Source organism: Bombina bombina, chromosome 7, assembly GCF_027579735.1.
Source record: "Bombina bombina isolate aBomBom1 chromosome 7, aBomBom1.pri, whole genome shotgun sequence".
NCBI lineage: Eukaryota > Metazoa > Chordata > Amphibia > Anura > Bombinatoridae > Bombina > Bombina bombina.
Window position 1 is genome coordinate 438,026,960 of NC_069505.1, and position 21,746 is coordinate 438,048,705.

General features: G+C 45.5%; 2 long non-coding RNA genes across 2 annotated transcripts; both read right to left on the reverse strand.

Annotated features, from left to right (window-relative positions):
- Positions 1 to 342: 342 nt before the first annotated feature.
- On the reverse strand, positions 343 to 15,838 carry LOC128666640 (uncharacterized). Its single transcript, XR_008403256.1, has 5 exons — positions 15,793 to 15,838; positions 3,034 to 3,124; positions 1,589 to 1,811; positions 594 to 686; positions 343 to 399 (listed from the first exon to the last, which is right to left on the reverse strand). It is a non-coding gene; the product is annotated as an uncharacterized LOC128666640 (long non-coding RNA).
- LOC128666641 (uncharacterized) lies at positions 4,320 to 8,019 on the reverse strand. Its single transcript, XR_008403257.1, has 3 exons — positions 7,914 to 8,019; positions 6,163 to 6,261; positions 4,320 to 5,206 (listed from the first exon to the last, which is right to left on the reverse strand). It is a non-coding gene; the product is annotated as an uncharacterized LOC128666641 (long non-coding RNA).
- Positions 15,839 to 21,746: the final 5,908 nt, after the last annotated feature.

Genomic DNA, 21,746 nt, shown 5'->3' on the forward strand with positions numbered 1-21,746 from the left:
GTGACCTGAGATAGAGAGAGAGACAGCTAATGTGTGACCTGAGATAGAGAGAGAGACAGCTAATGTGTGACCTGAGATAGAGAGAGAGACAGCTAATGGTGACCTGAGATAAGAGAGAGACAGCTAATGTGTGACCTGAGATAGAGAGAGAGACAGCTAATGTGTGACCTGAGATAGAGAGAGAGACAGCTAATGTGTGACCTGAGATAGAGAGAGAGACAGCTAATGTGTGACCTGAGATAGAGAGAGACAGCTAATGTGTGACCTGAGATAGAGAGAGAGACAGCTAATGTGTGACCTGAGATAGAGAGAGAGAGACAGCTAATGTGTGACCTGAGATAGAGAGAGAGAGACTGCTAATGTGTGACCTGAGATAGAGAGAGACAGCTAATGTGTGACCTGAGATAGAGAGAGACAGCTAATGTGTGACCTGAGATAGAGAGAGAGACAGCTAATGTGTGACCTGAGATAGAGAGAGACAGCTAATGTGTGACCTGAGATAGAGAGAGAGACAGCTAATGTGTGACCTGAGATAGAGAGAGAGACAGCTAATGTGTGACCTGAGATAGAGATAGAGACAGCTAATGTGTGACCTGAGATAGAGAGAGACAGCTAATGTGTGACCTGAGATAGAGAGACTGCTAATGTGTGACCTGAGATAGAGAGAGAGACAGCTAATGTGTGACCTGAGATAGAGAGAGAGACTGCTAATGTGTGACCTGAGATAGAGAGAGACAGCTAATGTGTGACATGAGAGAGAGACAGCTAATGTGACCTGAGATAGAGAGAGAGAGACAGCTAATGTGTGACCTGAGATAGAGAGAGAGACTGCTAATGTGTGACCTGAGATAGAGAGAGACAGCTAATGTGTGACCTGAGATAGAGAGAGAGATTGCTAATGTGTGACCTGAGATAGAGAGAGAGACTGCTAATGTGTGACATGAGAGAGAGACAGCTAATGTGTGACCTGAGATAGAGAGAGAGACAGCTAATGTGTGACCTGAGATAGAGAGAGAGACAGCTAATGTGTGACCTGAGATAGAGAGAGAGACAGCTAATGTGTGACCTGAGATAGAGAGAGAGACAGCTAATGTGTGACCTGAGATAGAGAGAGACAGCTAATGTGTGACCTGAGATAGAGAGAGAGACAGCTAATGTGTGACCTGAGATAGAGAGAGAGACAGCTAATGTGTGACCTGAGATAGAGAGAGAGACAGCTAATGTGTGACCTGAGAGAGAGAGACAGCTAATGTGTGACCTGAGATAGAGAGAGAGAGACAGCTAATGTGTGACCTGAGATAGAGAGAGAGACAGCTAATGTGTGACCTGAGATAGAGATAGAGACAGCTAATGTGTGACCTGAGATAGAGAGAGAGACAGCTAATGTGTGACCTGAGATAGAGAGAGAGACAGCTAATGTGTGACCTGAGATAGAGAGAGAGAGACAGCTAATGTGTGACCTGAGATAGAGAGAGACAGCTAATGTGTGACCTGAGATAGAGAGAGAGACAGCTAATGTGTGACCTGAGATAGAGAGAGACAGCTAATGTGTGACCTGAGATAGAGAGAGAGACTGCTAATGTGTGACCTGAGATAGAGAGACAGCTAATGTGTGACCTGAGATAGAGAGATAGACAGCTAATGTGTGACCTGAGATAGAGAGAGAGACAGCTAATGTGTGACCTGAGATAGAGAGAGAGACAGCTAATGTGTGACCTGAGATAGAGAGAGAGACTGCTAATGTGTGACCTGAGATAGAGAGACAGCTAATGTGTGACCTGAGATAGAGAGAGAGACTGCTAATGTGTGACCTGAGATAGAGAGAGAGACAGCTAATGTGTGACCTGAGATAGAGAGAGAGACAGCTAATGTGTGACCTGAGATAGAGAGATAGACTGCTAATGTGTGACCTGAGATAGAGAGAGAGACAGCTAATGTGTGACCTGAGATAGAGAGAGAGACAGCTAATGTGTGACCTGAGATAGAGAGAGAGACAGCTAATGTGTGACTGAGATAGAGAGAGACAGCTAATGTGTGACCTGAGATAGAGAGAGAGACAGCTAATGTGTGACCTGAGATAGAGAGAGAGACAGCTAATGTGTGACCTGAGATAGAGAGAGAGACAGCTAATGTGTGACCTGAGATAGAGAGAGAGACTGCTAATGTGTGACCTGAGATAGAGAGAGAGACAGCTAATGTGTGACCTGAGATAGAGAGAGACTGCTAATGTGTGACCTGAGATAGACTGCTAATGTGTGACCTGAGATAGAGAGAGAGACAGCTAATGTGTGACCTGAGATAGAGAGAGAGACTGCTAATGTGTGACCTGAGATAGACTGCTAATGTGTGACCTGAGATAGAGAGAGAGACAGCTAATGTGTGACCTGAGATAGAGACTGCTAATGTGTGACCTGAGATAGAGAGAGAGACAGCTAATGTGTGACCTGAGATAGAGAGAGAGACAGCTAATGTGTGACCTGAGATAGAGAGAGAGAGACAGCTAATGTGTGACCTGAGATAGAGAGAGAGACAGCTAATGTGTGACCTGAGATAGAGAGAGAGACAGCTAATGTGTGACCTGAGATAGAGAGAGAGACAGCTAATGTGTGACCTGAGATAGAGAGAGAGACAGCTAATGTGTGAACTGAGATAGAGAGAGACAGCTAATGTGTGACCTGAGATAGAGAGAGAGACAGCTAATGTGTGACCTGAGATAGAGAGAGAGACAGCTAATGTGTGACCTGAGATAGAGAGAGAGACAGCTAATGTGTGACCTGAGATAGAGAGAGAGACAGCTAATGTGTGACATGAGAGAGAGACAGCTAATGTGTGACCTGAGATAGAGAGAGAGACAGCTAATGTGTGACCTGAGATAGAGAGAGAAAGCTAAATGTGTGACCTGAGGATAGAGAGAGAGGACAGCTAATGTGTGACCTGAGATAGAGAGAGAGACAGCTAATGTGTGACCTGAGATAGAGAGAGAGACAGCTAATGTGTGACCTGAGATAGAGAGAGAGACAGCTAATGTGTGACCTGAGATAGAGAGACTGCTAATGTGTGACCTGAGATAGAGAGACTGCTAATGTGTGACCTGAGATAGAGAGAGAGACAGCTAATGTGTGACCTGAGATAGAGAGAGAGACAGCTAATGTGTGACCTGAGATAGAGAGAGAGAGACTGCTAATGTGTGACCTGAGATAGAGAGAGAGACAGCTAATTGTGTACCTGAGATAGAGAGAGAGACCAGCTAATGTGGACCTAGAGATAGAGAGAGAGGACTGCTAATGTGTGACCCCCCTGAGATAGAGAGAGAGACCAGCTAATGTGTGACCTGAGATAGAGAGAGAGACTGCTAATGTGTGACCTGAGATAGAGAGAGAGACTGCTAATGTGTGACCTGAGTTAGAGAGAGAGACTGCTAATGTGTGACCTGAGGATAGAGAGAGAGTCAGCTAATGTGTGACCTGAGATAGAGAGAGACAGCTAATGTGTGACCTGAAGATAGAGAGAGAGACAGCTAATGTGTGACCTGAGATAGAGATAGAGACAGCTAATGTGATGACCTGAGATAGAGAGAGAGACCAGCTAATGTGTGACCTGAGATAGAGAGAGAGACAGCTATGTGTGACATGAGAGAGAGAGACAGCTAATGTGTGACCTGAGATAGAGAGAGAGAGAAGCTAATGTGTGACCTGAGATAGGAGCAGCTAATGTGTGACCTGAGAGAGAGAGAGAAGAGACAGCTAATGTGTGACCTGAGATATAGAGAGAGACAGCTAATGTGTGACCTGAGATAGAGAGAGAGACAGCTAATGTGTGACATGAGAGAGAGAGACAGCTAATGTGTGACCTGAGATAGAGAGAGAGACAGCTAATTTGTGACCTGAGATAGAGAGAGAGACTGCTAATGTGTGACCTGAGATATAGAGAGAGACAGCTAATGTGTGACCTGAGATAGAGAGATAGAGACAGCTAATGTGTGACCTGAGATAGAGAGATAGAGACAGCTAATGTGTGACCTGAGATAGAGAGAGAGAGACTGCTAATGTGTGACCTGAGATAGAGAGAGAGACAGCTAATGTGTGACCTGAGATAGAGAGAGAGACAGCTAATGTGTGACCTGAGATAGAGAGAGAGACAGCTAATGTGTGACCTGAGATAGAGAGAGAGACTGTAATGTGTGACTGAGATAGAGAGAGAGACAGCTAATGTGTGACCTGAGATAGGAGGAGAGACAGCGAATGTGTTACCTGAGATAGAGAGAGAGACTGCTAATGTGTGACCTGAGATAGAGAGAGAGACAGCTAATGTGTGACCTGAGATAGAGAGAGAGACAGCTAATGTGTGACCTGAGATAGAGAGAGAGACAGCTAATGTGTGACCTGAGATAGAGAGAGAGACAGCTAATGTGTGACCTGAGATAGAGAGAGAGACTGCTAATGTGTGACCTGAGATAGAGAGAGAGAGACTGCTAATGTGTGACCTGAGATAGAGAGAGAGACTGCTAATGTGTGACCTGAGATAGAGAGAGAGACAGCTAATGTGTGACATGAGAGAGAGACAGCTAATGTGTGACCTGAGATAGAGAGAGAGACAGCTAATGTGTGACCTGAGATAGAGAGAGACAGCTAATGTGTGACCTGAGATAGAGAGAGAGACTGCTAATGTGTGACCTGAGATAGAGAGAGAGAGAGACAGCTAATGTGTGACCTGAGATAGAGAGAGAGACAGCTAATGTGTGACCTGAGATAGAGAGAGAGACAGCTAATGTGTGACCTGAGATAGAGAGAGAGACTGCTAATGTGTGACCTGAGATAGACTGCTAATGTGTGACCTGAGATAGACTGCTAATGTGTGACCTGAGATAGACTGCTAATGTGTGACCTGAGATAGAGAGAGAGACAGCTAATGTGTGACCTGAGATAGAGAGAGAGACAGCTAATGTGTGACCTGAGAGAGAGAGAGACAGCTAATGTGTGACCTGAGATAGAGAGAGAGACAGCTAATGTGTGACCTGAGATAGAGAGAGAGACAGCTAATGTGTGACCTGAGATAGAGAGAGACTGCTAATGTGTGACCTGAGATAGAGAGAGACAGCTAATGTGTGACCTGAGATAGAGATAGAGACAGCTAATGTGTGACCTGAGATAGAGAGAGAGACAGCTAATGTGTGACCTGAGATAGAGAGAGACTGCTAATGTGTGACCTGAGATAGAGAGAGAGACAGCTAATGTGTGACCTGAGATAGAGAGAGAGAAGCATAATTGTGTGACCTGGAGGATAGAGAGAGAGACAGCTAATGGGTGACCTGGAGATGAGAGAGAGAGGGACAGCTAATGTGTGACCATGAGATAGAGAGAGAGACAGCTAAATGTTGTGACCTGAGATAGGAGAGAGAGAAGACTGCTAATGTGTGACCTGAGGATAGGAGAGAGAGACTGCTAATGTGTGACCTGAGGATAGAGAGAGAGACAGCTAATGTGTGACCTGGAGATAGAGAGAGACAGCCTAATGTGTGACCTGAGATAGAGAGAGAGACAGCTAATGGTGTGACCTGTGATAGAGTAGAGACAGCTAATGTGTGACCTGAGATAGAGAGAGAGGACAGCTAATGTGTGACCTGAGATAGAGAGAGAGACAGCTAATGTGTGACCTGAGATAGAGAGAGAGACAGCTAATGTGTGACCTGAGATAGAGAGGAGAGACAGCTAATGTGGTGGACCTGAGATAGAGAGAGACAGCTATGTGTGACCTGAGATAGAGAGAGAGACAGTCTAATGTGTGACCTGAGATATAGAGAGAGACAGCTAATGTGTGACCTGAGATAGAGAGAGAGACTGCTAATGTGTGACATGAGATAGAGACAGCTAATGTGTGACCTGAGATAGAGAGAGAGACAGCTAATTTGTGACCTGAGATAGAGAGAGAGACTGCTAATGTGTGACCTGAGATAGAGAGAGACAGCTAATGTGTGACCTGAGATAGAGAGAGACAGCTAATGTGTGACCTGAGATAGAGAGAGACAGCTAATGTGTGACCTGAGATAGAGAGAGACAGCTAATGTGTGACCTGAGATAGAGAGAGACTGCTAATGTGTGACCTGAGATAGAGAGAGACAGCTAATGTGTGACCTGAGATAGAGAGAGACAGCTAATGTGTGACCTGAGATAGAGAGAGAGACTGCTAATGTGTGACCTGAGATAGAGAGAGAGACAGCTAATGTGTGACCTGAGAGAGAGAGAGAGACAGCTAATGTGTGACCTGAGATAGAGAGAGACAGCTAATGTGTGACCTGAGATAGAGAGAGACAGCTAATGTGTGACCTGAGATAGAGAGAGAGACAGCTAATGTGTGACCTGAGATAGAGAGAGAGACAGCTAATGTGTGACCTGAGATAGAGAGAGAGACAGCTAATTTGTGACCTGAGATAGAGAGAGAGAGACAGCTAATGTGTGACCTGAGATAGAGAGAGAGACTGCTAATGTGTGACATGAGATAGAGAGAGAGACTGCTAATGTGTGACATGAGATAGAGAGAGAGACAGCTAATGTGTGACCTGAGATAGAGAGAGTGACAGCTAATGTGTGACCTGAGATAGAGAGAGACAGCTAATGTGTGACCTGAGATAGAGAGAGAGACAGCTAATGTGTGACCTGAGATAGAGAGAGAGAGACAGCTAATGTGTGACCTGAGATAGAGAGAGAGAGAGACAGCTAATGTGTGACCTGAGATAGAGAGAGAGAGACAGCTAATGTGTGACCTGAGATAGAGAGAGACAGCTAATGTGTGACCTGAGATAGAGAGAGACTGCTAATGTGTGACCTGAGATAGAGAGAGACTGCTAATGTGTGACCTGAGATAGAGAGAGAGACAGCTAATGTGTGACCTGAGATAGAGAGAGGAGGCAGCTATTGTGTGACCATGAGATAGAGAGAGAGACAGCTAAGTGTGTGAACCTGAGATAGAGAGAGACCGGCTAATGTGTGACCTGAGATAGAGAGAGAGCAGCTCTGTGTGACCTGAGTAGAGAGAGAGGACAGCTAACTGTGAGAGCTGAGATAGAGAGAGAGAAGACTGCTAATGTGTGACATGAGATAGAGATGAGAGACAAGCTTATGTGTGACCTGGAGATAGAGAGAGTGACAGCTAATGTGTGACCTGAGATAGAGAGAGACAGCTAATGTGTGACCTGAGATAGAGGAGAGAGACAGCTAATGTGTGAACCTGAGATAGAGAGAGACAGCTAATGTGTGGACCTGAGATAGAGAGAGAGAGACAGCTAATGTGTGACCTGAGATTAGAGAGAGAGGACAGCTAATGTGTGACCTGAGATAGAGAGGAGACAGCTAATGTGTGACCTGAGATAGAGAGAGAGACAGCTAATGTGTGACCTGAGATAGAGAGAGGACAGCTAATGTGTGACCTGAGATAGAGAGAGAGACTGCTAATGTGTGGACCTGAGATAGAGAGAGAGACAGCTAATGTGTGACCTGAGATAGAGAGAGAGACAGCTATTGTGTGACCTGAGATAGAGAGAGAGGCAGCTAATGTGTGACCTGAGATAGAGAGAGAGACAGCTAATGTGTGACCTGAGATAGAGAGAGAGACAGCTAATGTGTGACCTGAGATAGAGAGAGAGACAGCTAATGTGTGACCTGAGATAGAGAGAGAGACAGCTAATGTGTGACCTGAGATAGACAGCTAAAGTGTGACCTGATATAGAGAGAGAGACAGCTAATGTGTGACCTGAGATAGAGAGAGAGACAGCTAATGTGTGACCTGAGATAGAGAGAGAGACAGCTAATGTGTGACCTGAGATAGAGAGAGAGACAGCTAATGTGTGACCTGAGATAGAGAGAGAGACAGCTAATGTGTGACCTGAGATAGAGAGAGAGAGACAGCTAATGTGTGACCTGAGATAGAGAGAGAGACAGCTAATGTGTGACCTGAGATAGAGAGAGAGACAGCTAATGTGTGACCTGAGATAGAGAGAGAGACAGCTAATGTGTGACCTGAGATAGAGGAGAGACAGCTAATGTGTGACCTGAGATAGAGAGAGAGACAGCTAATGTGTGACCTGAGATAGAGAGAGAGACAGCTAATGTGTGACCTGAGATAGAGAGAGAGACAGCTAATGTGTGACCTGAGATAGAGAGAGAGAGACAGCTAATGTGTGACCTGAGATAGAGAGAGAGACAGCTAATGTGTGACCTGAGATGAGAGAAGCTAATGTGTGACCTGAGATAGAGAGAGAGACTGCTAATGTGTGACCTGAGATAGAGAGAGAGACAGCTAATGTGTGACCTGAGATAGAGAGATAGACTGAGATAGAGAGAGAGACAGCTAATGTGTGACCTGAGATAGAGAGAGAGAGACTGCTAATGTGTGACCTGAGAGAGAGAGACAGCTAATGTGTGACCTGAGATAGAGAGATAGACAGCTAATGTGTGACCTGAGATAGAGAGAGAGACAGCTAATGTGTGACCTGGAGATAGAGAGAGAGACAGCTAATGTGTGACCTGAGATAGAGAGAGAGAGACAGCTAATGTGTGACCTGAGATAGAGAGAGAGACAGCTAATGTGTGACCTGAGATAGAGAGAGAGAGACTGCTAATGTGTGACCTGAGAGAGAGAGACAGCTAATGTGTGACCTGTGATAGAGAGAGAGACAGCTAATGTGTGACCTGAGATAGAGAGAGAGACAGCTAATGTGTGACCTGAGATAGAGAGAGAGACAGCTAATGTGTGACCTGAGATAGAGAGAGAGACAGCTAATGTGTGACCTGAGATAGAGAGAGAGACAGCTAATGTGTGACCTGAGATAGAGAGAGAGACAGCTAATGTGTGACCTGAGATAGAGAGAGAGACAGCTAATGTGTGGACCTGAGATAGAGAGAGAGACAGCTAATGTGTGACCTGAGATAGAGAGAGAGACAGCTAATGTGTGACCTGAGATAGAGAGAGAGACAGCTAATGTGTGACCTGAGATAGAGAGAGAGACTGCTAATGTGTGACCTGAGATAGAGAGAGAGACAGCTAATGTGTGACCTGAGATAGAGAGAGACAGCTAATGTGTGACCTGAGATAGAGAGAGAGACAGCTAATGTGTGACCTGAGATAGAGAGAGAGACTGCTAATGTGTGACCTGAGATAGAGAGAGAGACAGCTAATGTGTGACCTGAGATAGAGAGAGAGACAGCTAATGTGTGACCTGAGATAGAGAGAGAGACAGCTAATGTGTGACCTGAGATAGAGAGAGAGACAGCTAATGTGTGACCTGAGATAGAGAGAGAGACAGCTAATGTGTGACCTGAGATAGAGAGAGAGACTGCTAATGTGTGACCTGAGATAGAGAGAGAGACAGCTAATGTGTGACCTGAGAGAGAGAGAGAGAGACAGCTAATGTGTGACCTGAGATAGAGAGAGAGAGAGACAGCTAATGTGTGACCTGAGAGAGACTGCTAATGTGTGACCTGAGATAGGAGAGAGAGACAGCTAATGTGTGACCTGAATAGAGGAGAGAGACTGCTAATGTGGTGGACCTGAGATAGGACTGCGGTAATGGTGTGACCTGAGATAGGAGAGAGAGACAGCTAATGTGTGACCTGCAGATAGAGAGAGACAGCTAATGTGTGACCTGAGCTAACTAGAGAGCAGACAGCTAATCGTGTGACCTGAGATAGAGAGAGAGACAGCTAATGTGTGACCTGAGATAGTAGAGAGACAGCTAACTGTGAGGACCTGAGATAGAGAGAAGCAGACAGCCTAATGTGTCGACCTGAGATAGAGAGAGAGACAGCTAATGTGTGACCTGAGATAGAGGAGAGAGACAGCTAATGTGTGACCTGAGATAGAGAGAGAGACAGCTAAAGTGTGACCTGAGATAGAGAGAGACACATAAAATGTGAGAACTGAGATAGAGAGAGACAGCTAATGTGTGACCTGAGATAGAGAGACGAGACAGCTAATGTGTGACCTGAGATAGAGATGAGAGACAGCTCATGTGTGACCTAGAGATAGAGAGAGAGACAGCTAATGTGTGACCTGAGATAGAGAGAGAGACAGCTAATGTGTGACTGAGATAGAGAGAGAGACAAGCTAATGTGTGACCTGAGATAGAGAGAGAGACAGCTAATGTGTGACCTGAGATAGAGAGAGAGACAGCTAATGTGTGACCTGAGATAGAGAGAGAGACAGCTAATGTGTGACCTGAGATAGAGAGAGAGACAGCTAATGTGTGACCTGAGATAGAGAGAGAGACTGCTAATGTGTGACCTGAGATAGAGAGAGAGACAGCTAATGTGTGACCTGAGATAGAGAGAGAGACTGCTAATGTGTGACCTGAGATAGAGAGAGACAGCTAATGTGTGACCTGAGATAGAGAGAGAGAGACAGCTAATGTGTGACCTGAGATAGAGAGAGAGAGAGACAGCTAATGTGTGACCTGAGATAGAGAGAGAGACAGCTAATGTGTGACTGAGATAGAGAGAGAGACTGCTAATGTGTGACCTGAGATAGAGAGAGAGACAGCTAATGTGTGACCTGAGATAGAGAGAGAGACAGCTAATGTGTGACCTGAGATAGAGAGAGAGACAGCTAATGTTAGACCTGAGATCACAGCAGAAGAGAGACAGCTAATGTGTGACCTGAGATAGAGAGAGACGACTAGCTATGTGTGACATGAGATAAAGGAGAGACAGCTAATGTGTGACCTGAAGATAGAGAGAGATGACAGCTAATGTGTGACCTGAGATAGAGGAGAGAGACAGCTAACTGTGATACCTGAGATAGAGAGAGAGACAGCTAATGTGTGACCTGCTAGGATAGAGAGAGAGACTGCTTATTGTGTGGACCTGAGAATAGAGAGAGGAGACGACAGCTAATTGCTGTGACCTGAGGATAGAGAGAGAGAGACTGCTAATGTGTGACCTGAGTTAGAGAGACTGCTAATGTTGTGACCCTGAGATAGAGAGAGAGAGACAGCCTACCTGCTTGACCAGACGACACAGAGGAGAGAGGACAGTCTAATGTTGTGACCTGAGATAGAGATAGACTGCTAATGTGTTGACCTGAGATAGAGGAGAGACCTGCTAATGTGTGACCTGAGGATAAGAGAGACAGCTAATGTGTGACCTGAGATAGAGAGAGAGAGGCAGCTAATGTGTGACCTGAGATAGAGAGAGAGACAGCTAATGTGTGACCTGAGATAGAGAGAGAGACAGCTAATGTGTGACCTGAGATAGAGAGAGACAGCTAATGTGTGACCTGAGATAGAGAGAGAGACAGCTAATGTGTGACCTGAGATAGAGAGAGAGAGACTGCTATTGTGTGACCTGAGATAGAGAGAGAGAGACAGCTAATGTGTGACCTGAGATAGAGAGAGAGACAGCTAATGTGTGACCTGAGATAGAGAGAGAGACAGCTAATGTGTGACCTGAGATAGAGGAGAGAGACAGCTAATGTGTGACCTGAGATAGAGAGAGAGACAGCTAATGTGTGACCTGAGATAGAGAGAGAGACAGCTAATGTGTGACCTGAGATAGAGAGAGGACAGCTAAGTGTGGACCTGAGATAGAGAGAGAGACAGCTAATGTGTGACCTGAGATAGAGAGAGACAGCTAATGTGTGACCTGAGATAGAGAGAGAGACTGCTAATGTGTGACCTGAGATAGAGAGAGAGACAGCTAATGTGTGACCTGAGATAGAGAGAGAGACAGCTAATGTGTGACCTGAGATAGAGAGAGACAGCTAATGTGTGACCTGAGATAGAGAGAGAGACAGCTAATGTGTGACCTGAGATAGAGAGAGAGACAGCTAATGTGTGACCTGAGATAGAGAGAGAGACAGCTAATGTGTGACCTGAGATAGAGAGAGAGACAGCTAATGTGTGACCTGAGATAGAGAGAGACAGCTAATGTGTGACCTGAGATAGAGAGAGAGACAGCTAATGTGTGACCTGAGATAGAGAGAGAGACTGCTAATGTGTGACCTGAGATAGAGAGAGAGACTGCTAATGTGTGACCTGAGATAGAGAGAGAGACAGCTAATGTGTGACCTGAGATAGAGAGAGACAGCTAATGTGTGACCTGAGATAGAGAGAGAGACAGCTAATGTGTGACCTGAGATAGAGAGAGACAGCTAATGTGTGACCTGAGATAGAGAGAGAGACAGCTAATGTGTGACCTGAGATAGAGAGAGAGACAGCTAATGTGTGACCTGAGATAGACTGCTAATGTGTGACCTGAGATAGAGAGAGAGAGACAGCTAATGTGTGACCTGAGATAGAGAGAGAGACAGCTAATGTGTGACCTGAGATAGAGAGAGAGACAGCTAATGTGTGACCTGAGATAGAGAGAGAGACAGCTAATGTGTGACCTGAGATAGAGAGAGAGACAGCTAATGTGTGACCTGAGATAGAGAGAGAGACAGCTAATGTGTGACCTGAGATAGAGAGAGAGACAGCTAATGTGTGACCTGAGATAGAGAGAGAGACAGCTAATGTGTGACCTGAGATAGAGAGAGAGACAGCTAATGTGTGACCTGAGATAGAGAGAGAGACAGCTAATGTGTGACCTGAGATAGAGAGAGAGACAGCTAATGTGTGACCTGAGATAGAGAGAGAGACAGCTAATGTGTGACCTGAGATAGAGAGAGAGACAGCTAATGTGTGACCTGAGATAGAGAGAGAGACTGCTAATGTGTGACCTGAGATAGAGAGAGAGACAGCTAATGTGTGACCTGAGATAGAGAGAGAGACAGCTAATGTGTGACCTGAGATAGAGAGAGAGACAGCTAATGTGTGACCTGAGATAGAGAGAGAGACTGCTAATGTGTGACCTGAGATAGAGAGAGAGACTGCTAATGTGTGACCTGAGATAGAGAGAGAGACAGCTAATGTGTGACCTGAGATAGAGAGAGACTGCTAATGTGTGACCTGAGATAGAGAGAGAGACAGCTAATGTGTGACCTGAGATAGAGAGAGAGACAGCTAATGTGTGACCTGAGATAGAGAGAGAGACAGCTAATGTGTGACCTGAGATAGAGAGAGAGACAGCTAATGTGTGACCTGAGATAGAGAGAGAGACAGCTAATGTGTGACCTGAGATAGAGAGAGAGACAGCTAATGTGTGACCTGAGATAGAGAGAGAGACTGCTAATGTGTGACCTGAGATAGAGAGAGAGACAGCTAATGTGTGACCTGAGATAGAGAGAGAGACTGCTAATGTGTGACCTGAGATAGAGAGAGAGACAGCTAATGTGTGACCTGAGATAGAGAGAGAGACAGCTAATGTGTGACCTGAGATAGAGAGAGAGACAGCTAATGTGTGACCTGAGATAGAGAGAGAGACAGCTAATGTGTGACCTGAGATAGAGAGAGAGACAGCTAATGTGTGACCTGAGATAGAGAGAGAGACAGCTAATGTGTGACCTGAGATAGAGAGAGACAGCTAATGTGTGACCTGAGATAGAGAGAGACAGCTAATGTGTGACCTGAGATAGAGAGAGAGACTGCTAATGTGTGACCTGAGATAGAGAGAGACTGCTAATGTGTGACCTGAGATAGAGAGAGAGACAGCTAATGTGTGACCTGAGATAGAGAGAGAGACAGCTAATGTGTGACCTGAGATAGAGAGAGAGACAGCTAATGTGTGACCTGAGATAGAGAGAGAGACAGCTAATGTGTGACCTGAGATAGAGAGAGAGACAGCTAATGTGTGACCTGAGATAGAGAGAGAGACTGCTAATGTGTGACCTGAGATAGAGAGAGAGACAGCTAATGTGTGACCTGAGATAGAGAGAGAGACTGCTAATGTGTGACCTGAGATAGAGAGAGAGACAGCTAATGTGTGACCTGAGATAGAGAGAGAGACTGCTAATGTGTGACCTGAGATAGAGAGAGAGACAGCTAATGTGTGACCTGAGATAGAGAGAGAGACAGCTAATGTGTGACCTGAGATAGAGAGAGAGACAGCTAATGTGTGACCTGAGATAGAGAGAGAGACAGCTAATGTGTGACCTGAGATAGAGAGAGAGACAGCTAATGTGTGACCTGAGATAGAGAGAGAGACAGCTAATATGTGACCTGAGATAGAGAGAGAGACAGCTAATGTGTGACCTGAGATAGAGAGAGAGACTGCTAATGTGTGACCTGAGATAGAGAGAGAGACAGCTAATGTGTGACCTGAGATAGAGAGAGAGACAGCTAATGTGTGACCTGAGATAGAGAGAGAGACAGCTAATGTGTGACCTGAGATAGAGAGAGAGACAGCTAATGTGTGACCTGAGATAGAGAGAGAGACTGCTAATGTGTGACCTGAGATAGAGAGAGAGACAGCTAATGTGTGACCTGAGATAGAGAGAGAGACTGCTAATGTGTGACCTGAGATAGAGAGAGAGACTGCTAATGTGTGACCTGAGATAGAGAGATAGACTGCTAATGTGTGACCTGAGATAGAGAGAGAGACAGCTAATGTGTGACCTGAGATAGAGAGAGAGACAGCTAATGTGTGACCTGAGATAGAGAGAGACAGCTAATGTGTGACCTGAGATAGAGAGAGAGACAGCTAATGTGTGACCTGAGATAGAGAGAGAGACTGCTAATGTGTGACCTGAGATAGAGAGAGAGACAGCTAATGTGTGACCTGAGATAGAGAGAGAGACAGCTAATGTGTGACCTGAGATAGAGAGAGAGACTGCTAATGTGTGACCTGAGATAGAGAGAGAGACTGCTAATGTGTGACCTGAGATAGAGAGAGAGACAGCTAATGTGTGACCTGAGATAGAGAGAGAGACAGCTAATGTGTGACCTGAGATAGAGAGAGAGACAGCTAATGTGTGACCTGAGATAGAGAGAGAGACAGCTAATGTGTGACCTGAGATAGAGAGAGAGAGACAGCTAATGTGTGACCTGAGATAGAGAGAGAGACAGCTAATGTGTGACCTGAGATAGAGAGAGAGACAGCTAATGTGTGACCTGAGATAGAGAGAGAGACAGCTAATGTGTGACCTGAGATAGAGAGAGAGACAGCTAATGTGTGACCTGAGATAGAGAGAGAGACAGCTAATGTGTGACCTGAGATAGAGAGAGAGACAGCTAATGTGTGACCTGAGATAGAGAGAGAGACAGCTAATGTGTGACCTGAGATAGAGAGAGAGACAGCTAATGTGTGACCTGAGATAGAGAGAGAGACAGCTAATGTGTGACCTGAGATAGAGAGAGAGACAGCTAATGTGTGACCTGAGATAGAGAGAGAGACAGCTAATGTGTGACCGAGATAGAGAGAGAGACAGCTAATGTGTGACCTGAGATAGAGAGAGAGACAGCTAATGTGTGACCTGAGATAGAGAGAGAGACTGCTAATGTGTGACCTGAGATAGAGAGAGAGACAGCTAATGTGTGACCTGAGATAGAGAGAGACAGACTAATGTGTGACCTGAGATAGAGAGAGACAGCTAATTGTGTGACCTGAGATAGAGAGAGAGACAGCTAATGTGTGACCTGAGATAGAGAGAGAGACAGCTAATGTGTGACCTGAGATAGAGAGAGACAGCTAATGTGTGACCTGAGATAGAGAGAGAGACAGCTAATGTGTGACCTGAGATAGAGAGAGAGACAGCTAATGTGTGACCTGAGATAGAGAGAGGACAGCTAATGTGTGACCTGAGATAGAGAGAGACTGCTAATGTGTGACCCTGAGATAGAGAGAGAGACAGCTAATGTGTGACCTGAGATAGAGAGAGACAGCTAATGTGTGACCTGAGATAGAGAGAGAGAGACAGCTAATGTGTGACCTGAGATAGAGAGACAGCTAATGTGTGACCTGAGATAGAGAGAGAGACAGCTAATGTGTGACCTGAGATAGAGAGAGACAGCTAATGTGTGACCTGAGATAGAGAGAGAGACTGCTAATGTGTGACCTGAGATAGAGAGAGACAGCTAATGTGTGACCAGAGATAGAGAGAGAGAGACAGCTAATGTGTGACCTGAGATAGAGAGAGAGAGACAGCTAATGTGTGACCTGAGATAGAGAGAGAGACAGCTAATGTGTGACCTGAGATAGAGAGAGAGACAGCTAATGTGTGACCTGAGATAGAGAGAGAGACTGCTAATGTGTGACCTGAGATAGAGAGAGAGACTGCTAATGTGTGACCTGAGATAGAGAGAGAGACAGCTAATGTGTGACCTGAGATAGAGAGAGAGACAGCTAATGTGTTACCTGAGATAGAGAGAGAGACTGCTAATGTGTGACCTGAGATAGAGAGAGAGACAGCTAATGTGTGACCTGAGATAGAGAGAGAGACAGCTAATGTGTGACCTGAGATAGAGAGAGAGACAGCTAATGTGTGACCTGAGATAGAGAGAGAGACTGCTAATGTGTGACCTGAGATAGAGAGAGAGACAGCTAATGTGTGACCTGAGATAGAGAGAGAGACAGCTAATGTGTGACCTGAGATAGAGAGAGAGACAGCTAATGTGTGACCTGAGATAGAGAGAGAGACAGCTAATGTGTGACCTGAGATAGAGAGAGACAGCTAATGTGTGACCTGAGATAGAGAGAGAGAGACAGCTAATGTGTGATCTGAGATAGAGAGAGAGAGACAGCAAATGTGTGACCTGAGATAGAGAGAGAGACAGCTAATGTGTGACCTGAGATAGAGAGAGAGACAGCTAATGTGTGACCTGAGATAGAGAGAGACAGCTAATGTGTGACCTGAGATAGAGAGAGAGACAGCTAATGTGTGACCTGAGATAGAGAGAGAGACAGCTAATGTGTGACCTGAGATAGAGAGAGAGACAGCTAATGTGTGACCTGAGATAGAGAGAGAGACAGCTAATGTGTGATCTGAGATAGAGAGAGACAGCTAATGTGTGACCTGAGATAGAGAGAGACAGCTAATGTGTGACCTGAGATAGAGAGAGACAGCTAATGTGTGACCTGAGATAGAGAGAGAGAGACAGCTAATGTGTGACCTGAGATAGAGAGAGAGAGACAGCTAATGTGTGACCTGAGATAGAGAGAGAGACTGCTAATGTGTGACCTGAGATAGAGAGAGAGAGACAGCTAATGTGTGACCTGAGATAGAGAGAGAGACAGCTAATGTGTGACCTGAGATAGAGAGAGAGACAGCTAATGTGTGACCTGAGATAGAGAGAGAGAGACAGCTAATGTGTGACCTGAGATAGAGAGAGAGACTGCTAATGTGTGACCTGAGATAGAGAGAGAGAGACAGCTAATGTGTGACCTGAGATAGAGAGAGAGACAGCTAATGTGTGACCTGAGATAGAGAGAGAGACAGCTAATGTGTGACCTGAGATAGAGAGAGAGACAGCTAATGTGTGACCTGAGATAGAGAGAGAGACAGCTAATGTGTGACCTGAGATAGAGAGAGAGACAGCTAATGTGTGACCTGAGATAGAGAGAGAGACAGCTAATGTGTGACCTGAGATAGAGAGAGAGACAGCTAATGTGTGACCTGAGATAGAGAGAGAGAGACAGCTAATGTGTGACCTGAGATAGAGAGAGAGACAGCTAATGTGTGACCTGAGATAGAGAGAGAGACAGCTAATGTGTGACCTGAGATAGAGAGAGAGACAGCTAATGTGTGACCTGAGATAGAGAGAGAGAGACAGCTAATGTGTGACCTGAGATAGAGAGAGAGACTGCTAATGTGTGACCTGAGATAGAGAGAGAGAGACAGCTAATGTGTGACCTGAGATAGAGAGAGAGACAGCTAATGTGTGACCTGAGATAGAGAGAGAGACAGCTAATGTGTGACCTGAGATAGAGAGAGAGACTGCTAATGTGTGACCTGGATATAGAGAGAGACAGCTAATGTGTGACCTGAGATAGAGAGAGAGACTGCTAATGTGTGACCTGGATATAGAGAGAGACAGCTAATGTGTGACCTGAGATAGAGAGAGAGACAGCTAATGTGTGACCTGAGATAGAGAGAGAGACAGCTAATGTGTGACCTGAGATAGAGAGAGAGACAGCTAATGTGTGACCTGAGATAGAGAGAGAGACAGCTAATGTGTGACCTGAGATAGAGAGAGAGACTGCTAATGTGTGACCTGGATATAGAGAGAGAGACTGCTAATGCGTGACCTGAGATAGAGAGAGAGACTGCTAATGTGTGACCTGGATATAGAGAGAGAGACAGCTAATGTGTGACCTGAGATAGAGAGAGAGACAGCTAATGTGTTACCTGAGATAGAGAGAGAGACTGCTAATGTGTGACCTGGATATAGAGAGAGAGACTGCTAATGTGTGACCTGAGATAGAGAGAGAGACAGCTAATGTGTTACCTGAGATAGAGAGAGAGACTGCTAATGTGTGACCTGGATATAGAGAGAGAGACTGCTAATGTGTGACCTGAGATAGAGAGAGAGACAGCTAATGTGTGACCTGAGATAGAGAGAGAGACAGCTAATGTGTGACCTGAGATAGAGAGAGAGATAGCTAATGTGTGACCTGAGATAGAGAGAGAGACAGCTAATGTGTGACCTGAGATAGAGAGTGTTACGTATACCAGACAGCTAAGACTACCCCACACCCCCCTACAACCTCACCCCTGTTGTTTCTCAGTGGTTTTGGGCTCCTCAGAGCAACCACAAAATCTGGAAGCTTTTGGTTGCATGGTTTTGTGTTCCAAACTTGTTTAGAAAAGAGCTGGTATATGACCTGGAAAACCCTCCTAGGCTGGCTGGGCTCCTGGAACTCCCGGTCGGCCGCCTCACAACGGACACCCGCCTAACTCCTCTCATGCTGTCTGGGCTCCTGGAACTCCCGGTCTGCCACAGGACAGCAGGACACCCGTTAACTTTACCCCTGGTCGCTCCAGCAACCATGTGCCCCCGAGCTCCGCTCTTTTGGGGATTAGTAGCCCCTAGGGAGGACAAGAGGTGGGGGAATTACCGGAGGGGAGCTGCTTTGGGAACTGGGGGTTTTGGACACCCCTACCCCCATAACTTCAACGGGCTGTATCTCTGGTCCCCAATAACGAATCAGGCCGCTTTTTTTGGACTGCGGCATCTGGGGCCCGAGAGCTTTCAAGTGATACCCTGGAAGTGCCGCCGCTCCCCCGGGATCACCCCAATACCATCACCATTGTGTCCTGGGATTCTGTGGGACTATGGTTGCTATGGAGGCACTGGTCAGTCTGGAGGGGCGGGAATGGCAGGAAAACTGTGGCATTGTCTTCTGTTCTTATCAAGATAAGTGTGTGTATAAAAGATGTGTTTTGCTCAATAAAATCAGTTCCTGTTTCACCTGAATACTAGTCTGTCTAGTTATTTGGGTAGACTCCGGCTAAAATCACTTTCTTGGGCTACATAGCAACCTGATCCAGGCAGAGAAAGGATCCTCAGGCAGAGCTACCCAGTCTGGGTAGCTGGAATCTGCCACAGGGTGGGACCCTGGGTACTGATGCTATCGGGCATCAGGGGTGGCTACAGGCTGTGGTCACTTGCTAGCTACATAGCTGCAGTCGGCAGGGAGGAAACAGGACCCCTTTGGCGGAGCTACCCAGTCGGGGTAGCCGGGGTATCCGTCACAGAGAGATACTGCTAATGTGTGACCAGAGATACAGTAGGTCATATACTATAAATAACAGTCATGTACACACATTATATGCTGTAAGTAACAGTCATGTACACACATCATATGCTGTAAGTAACAGTCATGTACACACATTATATGCTGTAAGTAACAGTCATGTACACACATCATATGCTGTAAGTAACAGTCATGTACACACATCGTATGCTGTAAGTAACAGTCATGTACACACATCGTATGCTGTAAGTAACAGTCATGTACACACATCATATGCTGTAAGTAACAGTCATGTACACACATTATATGCTGTAAGTAACAGTCATGTACACACATCGTATGCTGTAAGTAACAGTCATGTACACACATCATATGCTGTAAATAACAGTCATGTACACACATTATATGCTGTAAGTAACAGTCATGTACACACATCGTATGCTGTAAGTAACAGTCATGTACACACATCGTATGCTGTAAGTAACAGTCATGTACACACATCGTATGCTGTAAGTAACAGTCATGTACACACATCGTATGCTGTAAGTAACAGTCATGTACACACATCGTATGCTGTAAGTAACAGTCATGTACACACATCGTATGCTGTAAGTAACAGTCATGTACACACATCGTATGCTGTAAGTAACAGTCATGTACACACATCGTATGCTGTAAGTAACAGTCATGTACACACATCGTATGCTGTAAGTAACAGTCATGTACACACATTATATGCTGTAAGTAACAGTCATGTACACACATCGTATGCTGTAAGTAACAGTCATGTACATACATTATATGCTGTAAGTCAGTGATTTTTAACCTTTTTTTTGCCGTGGCACACTTTTTTACATTAAAAAATCCTGTGGCACACCACCATCCCAAAATTTAAAAAAAATCACACATTGTAGCCTAATATATATATATATATATATATATATATGCACACATACATACACACAAACACATACTGTATGTATTGTGCTGTTATGCCATGCCTCCTACAAACTACCCCTGCACTGGGAGTAAAAAACAAGCAAAGTTTAAAAAATATGTCACACTGTTGTCAGTCTGCCGCGGCACACCTGAGGATCTCTCACGGCACACTAGTGTGCCACGGCACACTGGTTGAAAAACACTGCTGTAAGTAACAGTCATGTACACACATCGTATGCTGTAAGTAACAGTCATGTACATACATTATATGCTGTAAGTAACAGTTATGTACACACATCGTATGCTGTAAGTAAAAGTCATGTACATACATTATATGCTGTAAGTAACAGTCATGTACACACATCGTATGCTGTAAGTAACAGTCATGTACATACATTATATGCTGTAAGTAACAGTCATGTACACACATCGTATGCTGTAAGTAACAGTCATGTACACACATCATATGCTGTAAGTAACAGTCATGTACACACATTGGCCCCTAGTTATTAAGCTCCGTATTTGTCTGCATTCGCCGGCCCAATACGCTCGCCTAAGCTCGCCTCACATCGCCGCCGCGGACCTGAATACGCTCGCCAAAGTTATCAATAAAGCTGTAAAAAAGCCACGCACCAAGTACGGGGCGATGAGCAGCGGACTGTGATAGTTATCACTCATCAATCTCGCTGCTCTTCGGCTTTTTTAAAGCTTTATTGATACCCCTGTCACTAAGCACTTACACTATACTATACTGTTCTACCCCCTATACTGGCGCCCCCAGAGCCCCCTGCAACTAAATAAAGTTATTAACCCCCTAAACCGCCGCTCCTAGACCCCGCCGCAACTATAATAAATATGTTAACCCCTAAACCGCCGTTCCCGGACCCCACCGCACCTATAATAAATATGTTAACCCCTAAACCGCCGCTCCCGGACCCCGCCGCAACTATAATAAATATGTTAACCCCTAAACCGCCGCTCCCGGACCCCGCCGCAACTATAATAAATATGTTAACCCCTAAACCGCCGTTCCCGGACCCCACCGCACCTATAATAAATATGTTAACCCCTAAACCGCTGCTCCTGGACCTCGCCGCAACTATAATAAATATGTTAATTCCTAAACCGCCGCTCACAGACCCCGCCGCCACCTCCATAATACCTATTAACCCCTATCCTGCCCCCCCATACCGCTGCCACCCATAATAAATTCATTAACCCCTATCCTGCCCCCCCACACCACCGCCACTA